The sequence below is a fragment of the Branchiostoma belcheri genome, unplaced genomic scaffold, assembly GCF_001625305.1.
Source record: "Branchiostoma belcheri isolate BF01 breed outbred unplaced genomic scaffold, Haploidv18h27 scaffold300, whole genome shotgun sequence".
Classification (NCBI taxonomy): domain Eukaryota; kingdom Metazoa; phylum Chordata; class Leptocardii; order Amphioxiformes; family Branchiostomatidae; genus Branchiostoma; species Branchiostoma belcheri.
This window is the reverse complement of record NW_017803911.1, coordinates 125,503-133,085: the sequence shown is the minus strand read 5'-3', so window position 1 is coordinate 133,085 and position 7,583 is coordinate 125,503. Positions and strand designations below refer to the sequence as shown.

The 7,583-nt window shown below is 43.0% G+C and overlaps 1 long non-coding RNA gene across 1 annotated transcript; it reads left to right on the top strand.

The window, feature by feature from the left end:
• Positions 1 to 5,550: 5,550 nt before the first annotated feature.
• On the top strand, positions 5,551 to 6,458 carry LOC109474319. The gene is made up of 4 exons (XR_002140474.1): positions 5,551 to 5,648; positions 5,850 to 5,897; positions 6,185 to 6,213; positions 6,364 to 6,458. It is a non-coding gene; the product is annotated as an uncharacterized LOC109474319 (long non-coding RNA).
• Positions 6,459 to 7,583: the final 1,125 nt, after the last annotated feature.

Sequence of the window (7,583 nt, the reverse complement as noted above, 5' to 3'; positions counted from 1 at the left end):
GCGCCCCTTCGTACAAGTTGTCACTCAATGTTAACAGGTCCTCTTCCAAGGAAGTGTCGGCGTCCGACCCTGAATCTGAATCTGTGTTTGACTCACTTTCATTACTGTGCGTTTCCTCGTTGCCTGGCTCTCCATGCCATGAATCATTGTCTGACTCTCCAATGTCCGAATATTCTTCCCCACTCAGCCAATCGTCGTCACATAGCACTGAATAGTATTCACTCTCATTCTCACAAAAGATTTCAACCTCCGTCGGACCTGTACTGTACGAAGCTGAAGGATCGTTGTCGCCCAATGTGTCGCGGCTTGGACTCGCTTCCGTAGGGAAATTTGAAGCTGCATTTTGTTCAGCTAGCGGTCTTCTCTCGCGCGCTTTCTGTCTCCATCTTCTCTTTGTACGCGGATGGGCTTGAGACGGATCGATAACGAATCCTCTTTTTGACATTTTAAAATAGAAGTGCGACCGTCCCCATGTCTCCGACACCAAGCCCTAGCCTGTGACACCCAAGCTCGGGGGGGGGGGGTTCTCCCTACACAGGCGGTCTACTGGCCGGCGAAAAGCGACTCTGGTTCAGTCAGGTAGACTGTAGGCCCGAGCGACTCACCAATCGGACCGGAAGTGGCCTATTTCGCTGTCCACAGATGGACAGAAGACGACTTGCTTCTCAAGGAATTTCTTGTCTCCCGCAGCGGTGTAATTGCTTGCAGAACTCAGTCATCGCGTTGCTGCTGACATGGCACGCAAAGATGGCCGATTAAAAAAATATTCTGTTTCAAATCACATTGTAAAATCTGCCACCACCATTGAAACTGCGAAAATGTCATGTCTTTTTTTGCTATACTTATTTTATTCTCTAATATATTGAGCTAAAGAATGTTAGCCATAAAATGCGGCCACGTTTGTAAAAGGTTACCTTACATCTTTTATAATATTCTTAGCCCAGAAGGGTTCGTATCACGTATGTTATGTTTTCAGAGGCGTTCGTCTATGTGTGTGTTGGCGTCCTTCCGTCTGTAAACACGATCACTTGAGAGGGCTTAAATGGGGAGTGTCTTGATAACAACAGAAAAAAGAACAAGAGGTCACCACCTGAAAAGGAGCTGGCAAAAACGAACATGAGACATATACTTCTTCACAAACAGAACAGCAAGTTGGACCGCTTTACCCAGTGGCGCCCAGTGTTAACAGCTTTAAATAAAAGTTTGACATTCGCATGAAGTTACACACAGTCTATAACTACAAAGCCCTAAAGGATTATCCTCTACGGCCAGAGAGCTAGGCCCAAACTGTAGAGAACTCCTACCCGGCCTGAAGAACTTCTAACTTCTACTACTTCTATTTTTTTAATTAAACAAAGACCGGGCCCTTCCCCCCTCAAAACAATGTACACATGCGTTACCGGTTTTCCGAGGTATTCCAGCTCACCATTACCACTAATTGCTAATGTGCGAAAAGCTGAGGCCGCATAGAATAGAAACAAAGTAGAGTTTAATGCTCTGGTTCTAGATCGCTCATATCCTTGATCTAAGGATTGACGGAATGTCGGCCTTGGTCTTTTTTATCATTTTTGTGAATGAAAATATGAAGCGCGGCCGGGTTTGATATCTTACACATTTTAAACCCCTGGCTTCGTACACAAGATTGCTCTCAGGCAATTTCGTCCGGGTCTGTTTTGTTTTCACCAAATCTCCGGAGGTCCTCCCGTGGACTTCACTTTCCGTGACAACACGACACTGTTTGTTGTTTCAAGACGCTGCCTGCTGGGACCACATGTTTATTGTGGCGTTTATGACTAATGTTGAGGAAGGACCTGAAATAACAACTTTTTCGCTTGACAAACGAGTTTTCCTTCGTCCCTGATTGGCCGCAAGTGCCACGACACTCTCTTATCTGTCTAATCAATCGAACTGCGCCTGCGTGAAAACTTTTATATGAGTCCAGAAGCTGAAGGCTTTTTCTTCACTTTGCAGTCGCGGTTTGGTCGCCAGTTATCGCCAGTCGCAGTATCTTAGAGTTTCTGTCAGTTTCGGCATTTTCTAGCTTAACAATGTTCGCGGTGGTTTTTTTCCCCAAAGAGGAAGACTACTACACGGTAAAAGTTGAGCAGATCCAAGGGTTCTCTAAGGAGACGAAACTACGGGATGAAATCGTTGTTGACTGGCCTGTTGTAGACCACTTGGAGCCAAAGAGAACCAAGTATGCACCGTACCCGGGCGTTCTGTTGGCGCTTGGAGGTAAGAGGAATTTGATATGGGTTTCATGGATAGTTTCTTCATTTGTATTACACATTCCCGACTATAGCAGAGAATGATAAGTTTTACGATCCCACGGAGACCAGAAAAGTGCCCTCAGTCTGTGGTGTGACTTTGCCGTGATATCTGTAGCTTTCTGTGCAGGCTCCGGGGCGTGTGGGTATTTTGATCGTTTTAAAGAGTTTTTAACGCGTTATTTTTAATAGTCGGCCATCCTACAATCAGCCGCGAGAGATGGTTCCAGTGGGCGGAATAGAACCATCTCTCGCGGCTGGTTGTAGGATAGCCAGCTATTAAAATAACGCGTTAAGAACTCTTTAAAGCGCTCTATCAAAATTCTCACCCGCCCCGGAGCCTGCACAGGAGGCTATGGTCTCTGCGTGAATTTCTTTTCGTACATCGTACATATCATAGGTTTCTAATACTGATGAACTTTATTTTTATGTTTTGCAAAACTTGACAGATGAGAAGAGCATGAGGAGGCAGGAGAAGGTGTTCCGAATGGACCTGAAGGAGAGGAAAAAGAACATCTCCGCGGTGACGGAAAGCTCGAGAAAGAGGAAGCCAACGCGGAAGTTGCTTGAAGCAGACGAGACGGATGAGAGTGAACCAGACGGTTAGTTTTCTTTTGATAATTTTAAGCTTTTTTTATCAGTAAATTATGTATTATGTATTTGTGTGGTACTAGTATTAATTGCCTATTAAATCCTAGCAAGCGGCCAAAAATTTAAAACCACGCTGTCACATGTGATTCTAGTCTAGGTGCCATATGTTTTGTAATGGGACTCATGGCCTCCTTCGTAGCCTGACTAATCGCAATTTTCAAATTGTACTGTGTGCTGTGTAAGCCTATTAGTACGGTTGGATATTTTTTTCCGCATTGGCTCCTGATTTCAATTTTTCTCCGTCCTCTTAAATGTTGTATCCCGCTTCTAAAGTTAGGCCACACCACTCTAATTTTATGGATGACATCCTTTGAAGACCCCCAAACTAGTGCGCGCGGGCGAAAAAAAAATCCGGCCAAAAATAAAAATGCTACTAAACCACGGGAATACAAGGCTGGTATTGTGAATGTGCGGTAGTAGTTAGCGTCGTATACGACAAGCCGGCACATGCTAGCTTTTTTTTGCGGAATGTATGAATCGGCAATGTGCGTATGTACTGAATTCTTGAGTCGTGGAGCTTCGGTAGCCAAGCCAGAGCCTCGGTTGACGTGATCTTTTTTTTGAGAACAGGTGAAAATCAATGCACGCGCGGATGTCATCCATGAAATTAAATCTGTGTGGCCTTATCGAAATAAATTGCATTCATGCTAATATCCAGGCAGAGGTTTGAGTTTTGGTTTAGTTTTGACATGATTTTAGTGTATTTTTTAGCGGTGTTTTATGTTTTGCACTAGAATTTTTTTTTGTGGGGGGGGGGGTGAAGAGTAAATTATTGCAAGTTTTTAAAAGTTTTGGAATTTTGGAAAATATGGTACTACGCTTGACTACATTTCGTACTGGGTAACCCCAGCCAGATCTAGACCTAGTCTCCACCAGACTCCTTTGTAGGCTGAATAAAAATTAGAAATCGCCTAAGGGGAACATCATTTACCAGAGGAGTTTCCTGGCCATAGCTTTCTGTAATCTCCAAGCAGATCTTTTGGTGGGGGAAGACAGATATCAAATTGGCCAGCAGTCTGTAACCATTTCCCCACCCATACTGTCTTCCCCCACCAAAAGATCTGCTTGGAGATTAAGCTTTCTGGACCCTCTGTGGCCGGGAAACTCCTCTGGTAAATGATTTCTACTATTTATTCAGCCGCCGACTGGGACTTGACCCGTGTCGCCGCACGCCCTTGCGGGGTGTAGACCGGCAATTGGAACCTATTTGCAATTGACACTTACCACAATTTAATAGGATTTAGCAACAATTCGCTATCGATGGGAAAGAATTGATGGCTGGCTGTTGGCGGATACTGGCTAGAATTCGGTTCTCTTTTTTGTTTTCATTTTTTACTCACTGACATCTAAAAAATGTCTTCTCAGCATAAATACATCTTAGAATAAACCCTGACATCACTCATGTGTGCAAGGTTGACGGAAAGATTAGTATTTACCGATGAATCTAACCATGTTATAACGGGGAGTAAGGGCATGGCCGCCCGAATTGAACGGTATACTGATGTATAATGTAAAAAAGATTTTCAGCATTTTTCTTTAACAACTGGCTTACATTCTCCCTTTCTATCCATCGTACAGATTCAACTGTCAAACAGCGAAAGGCTGCCCGGAAGTCCACCGGAAAAAGTGAGTGAGCTGTATATATTTACCTCTCTTTTGTGTATGTGTGTGTATATGTGTGTGTGTGTTTGTGTGTGTGTGTGTGTGTGTGTCTGTGTCTGTGTGTGTGCGTGCGAAAAGTAATTTGACGCCAATAGCTACATTAACTCATAAAAACACTGGGCAGCCCAATTCCTTCAGTTGGAGAAGATTTGCATGCTTGTCAGTTTTCAAACGATTCAAATATATTTCTCTACTGCATGGTTTTCAGTATACCATATTGAAACTAATGTAGCCTGTGTTTATACAAACTCACGGCCGGGGATTTATGACCCCAAGGGGGGCGGCGCCACGAGCGAGATTTAATCAGGATGTATTTAACGATACGTTGTTATACACATTAAATTATCCAAGGACGTTACTAAATTTAAGATTCCCTTGTTGTTTCAAAGTGTATCAAGCAGTCTTGATTCTTTACTTGCACGTGAAATGTCTTTCTTCCAGCTGCATTAACTTACGTAGTCTTGTGAAATATTGCTTATAAGAATGTGGTGTCTACTTTCACGGTCAAATAAACCAGCATAGACGTAGGCTGAATGTAGAACAGGGCATTTAGATAATAGCAAACTTCATATTCTGGGTTACTGGAAAATCTAACTTCATGTGCAACCATGCAATTTCGTATCTGCTTTCTCATTTCAAAAGTGCATTTAAGAGTTTTACTTGACATGCTAAACTGTCTTTGCCACCTAGCCTCCACCAATGTGAGCTGTACGGCTCAGCCTGAGTGCTACATTGAAGTGACCACACTATATAATGCCTAAATAAAAAATTCAACTAATAGACTAAGGCTATTAGTTGAATTTTATATAGGCACGCTGGGTTCATTATATAGTGTTACTGGCGTCTCCTGATCAGTTGGTATCTAGACAGCGTGATGTTCTATATTTTTGTGATATAAATACCGTTTGTTTATAATAACAATAAACTGATTTTTTGACATCACAGGGGAGACGGGGAGCATGGAAGGGCAGGAGAAGGTGACGGAAAACTCGCGGAAGAAGAAGCCAACGGCAGGAAACAAAAGACAGCAGAAGGGAGAAGAGGAAGCAGAAGAGAGTGAAACAGACGGTTAGATATTTTTTCAATAATTGTCATTAGCAATATCCTAGAGTCTAAAGTTTTCAACTTTTTATTGTCCACTAAGTTGACCTTACGTAAACAATGTCATAACGCCTGAATGGTATAATGATATATAATGTGAAACGATACTAGTATTCAGTATTTTCCTTTAACAACTGGTTAAGTTTTCCCTTTCTACCCATCGTACAGATTCGACTGACAAACAGGGAGAAGATACCCGGAAGTCCACCGGGAAAAGTGAGTGAGCTGCATATATTCACCTCTCTTGTGTTTGTGTTTGTGTGTGTGTGTGTGTGTGTGCGCGCGTCGCAATTGCATGCTGTAGAAAAGCAATCAAATTATCGATCACCTTACTTTCTGGGGTGTATGTTAAATCAGATTGTCGGATTAACAGTGGTGTTTCAGTTGTTATCTAGATAAAGCCTGGTGATGGTCGACCTGATTATCTGACATTAAACGGTAATGAGATGTAACTTAGGTATGTGTATATACTTTCTCACGCCTTTATATCTATCTATTTCCAGAAAAGACAGCTCCTGCGAAGAATGCAGTGGTAAGTCAAAGTTCATTTGTCTTTTAGTGTGATATGTCATGCCTGCATCCCAAAGTATCCAGTACCCGTACTGCGAAGTACACGATCTGGATCAGTTTGAAACACTTGCCATCTCTATCAACACAGATTGTTCTAAATAATCTGTTCCAGGAGACCGTGACTGCAGAAAAAAGGAGGAAAGCGGCTGCCCTAGCTGAACAAGACAGGGAAACCACCAGGGCACTTCTGGGATTGGAGCCCCCCCCCCCACCTGCAACCAAGGAGGTTTGATTATTTTCCTCAGTCCTGCAACATTTTTTAGACCATGCCCTGAGATAGCCAAATGCACAATATGATAAATTGAATCATAAAATATATGGTCTCTTTTAAGGACTTTTAAAGCTTTGAACCTGCATCACAATTACATAAGTAGCAAATGGATAATCGCCACGTTATTGTCACATATCACATATTCATATACATCAATGCTGAAAGATTTTCACATCCCATGCACTAGAGGACCCATGTGTGTAGAACCGATTTTTTGTGTGTGATGAGACTTCCTTCCTGGGACATCAATGCACTATTTTTCTTCACTCAGACTCTCGAGGCGCAGTCAAAGTCGAAGGGTGCCGAGGGCAAGTCTCATTGGACCGGGCCGCAACTTGCGGAGATGGCGCGGATGGTACGTTGTACCATTGTTAGTGCAGCAGTAGATTCTCGATTCATGGGTATTAGATGTAATGACAAGCTGAATATACTATATTCCACTTGGCAAGAACATTTTTCTTACTGTGTTGTAATATGTATGTGGGGTGTGATCAGCTAACCCTTGCAATATCTACATTCCCACAGATGGCCGTCGAAGTCGCAAAGCAGATAAAAGTGAGTGTTAAATTCTTTACCTACAATGCTCGGTCTACTTTATGATGAGACTGTCACATCGATGTCTCTTCTCTGGAACTTTGTACCGTTCTACTCAACATTATCACACAACAGAAGTGGTTTTAAAAGATACCTATATAATATGTTAATCATAGTTTGTAAGGATACTAGCAGTACACAGTCACTTTTTAAGTGGAAAGCCAACATTGAATTAACATACTTTGGAAGTCTAAAAAGTAAACTAAAATACCGCCAAGCTAGCTATATATAGCGAGACATTAACTTCATTATTTTATCTCCCATGACAGAAAACTTTGGAAGACACAGTGTCGGTGTTGGTGAAGAAGATAGACGACATCGCCCCAGCGAGGGGTACGGGTGTAAGTGGGGCCATTGGGGACGCACTGCGGTGTGTTGGGGACGACGGACCCACCCTGCTTACCAACATTCGCCCCACGTCAGGATCATCGACGTGGCAGCTCCACGACGCGCGGAGCCCGACCTCG